We start from the raw sequence: 1,675 nt of genomic DNA on the forward strand, positions 1-1,675 counted from the left end.
AACCCACTCAAGATTGCACTGAAATTGTACAATTACAAACCAAGATAAGATCTGACTCTGAAGAAGAATTAGAAGGAAGGGAAAAATGGTTCATAGACATATCTGCAAGGGTTATTGAGGGAAAAAGGAAATCAAGGTATGCAATAATAAATGGGGTAACCAAGGAGACGGTGGAATTGGGACCTCTAAACGCGGGATGGTCGGCACAGGCATGTGAATTGTGTGCTGTACTAAGGGCTTTATGGAGACTAAAGGGTCAAAAGGGGACTATCTTCACAGATTCAAAGTATGCCTATGGGGTGGTTCACACTTTTGGTAAGATTTGGGAAGAAAGAGGTCTAATTAACACTAAAGGGAGGGGGCTGATGCACGGCGAATTAATAAAACAAATTCTAGAGGCTATCCAAGGGCCAGCGGCAATTGCTGTAGTCCATGTTAAAGGACACCAAACAGGAGCACAATTCCGAACCAGGGGAAACAATTTGGCAGATCAGGAGGCTAAAAACGCGGCACTCCTGCAGGTAAGCACTCCAGAGATTTGTGAGGGGGAGATTTGGGACTATCTTCCACAACTTTCTCAAAAGGAAATTGAGGGGTACAAAAAGACTGGAGGAAAATTAGATGGAGGTAAGAGGAAATTACCAGATGGAAGGAATTACTATCAAAGGAATATACTCGGAAAATTTTCAGAAGGTTACATTCACAAACTCATTGGGGAGCCCAGGCTTTAGCAGAACAATTTTTAAAATTCTGTGGGTGTAAAGGGATATATGAATTGGCAAAACAGGAAGTACAAGGGTGCATGATATGCCAAAAAGTGAATCGGAGCCGAGCCAGGCAAGTACCACTGGGGAGCTGACCAGTAGCGTATAGACCCTTTGAGAGGGTCCAGATGGATTTTACCGATCTACTGAAGGTAGGTAGGTATAGGTGTCTGCTAGTAATAGTAGACAAACTGACTCACTGGGTGGAAGCATTTCCAAGTTCCATGGCTACTGCACAAGTGGTATCTAAATTGTTGCTAGAGGAAATTGTGCTCCGGTATGGACTGGTAAAATACGTAGATTCGGATCAAGGCACACACTTCACTTCTATGGTGATAAAACACATGACTGAAGCTTTAGGGATCCAATGGGAGTACCATACTCCACGGCATCCTCAGAGTTCTGGACAGGTTGAACGAATGAATCAAACCCTAAAAGCGCAATTATCCAAATTGATATTAGAAACAAAAATGTCTTGGGTAAAATGCCTCCCTTTAGCCCTGCTAAATATTAGAACACTTCCCCACTCGGAGACCGGAATATCACCATTTGAAATGCTGTATGGAATGCCTGTTCCATACTGGCGCCTTTGTTAAAATGTATAAATAGTGTAACGTTTCGGTGACCGGGTTGCCAGACTTTCGTGTGCCACCGCCCGGCTCCCTGCTTGGCGCCAACTGCAATAAAAACCTCGGGAGCAGCGCTTCGGTGTGTGACTTGGTACTGCGCACGGGTAAGGAGCCCGCCCCGGGCCCACCACCCCACCTCCCATGGGGGAGCGTATTCCAGACACCGCCTTCCCCGTGAGGGGAGCGGGCGGGAGCATCCCGGGCACGTGCGCCGTGTTTTGGGGCGGGGCCGCGGCCGCCAGCTGCCGCGCCTGCGCGGGGAGGCGGGGCGCGCGCGGGGCC

The sequence above is a fragment of the Onychostruthus taczanowskii genome, unplaced genomic scaffold, assembly GCF_017590055.1.
Source record: "Onychostruthus taczanowskii isolate IOZ18803 unplaced genomic scaffold, ASM1759005v1 scaffold193, whole genome shotgun sequence".
NCBI classification, from domain to species: Eukaryota; Metazoa; Chordata; class Aves; order Passeriformes; family Passeridae; genus Onychostruthus; species Onychostruthus taczanowskii.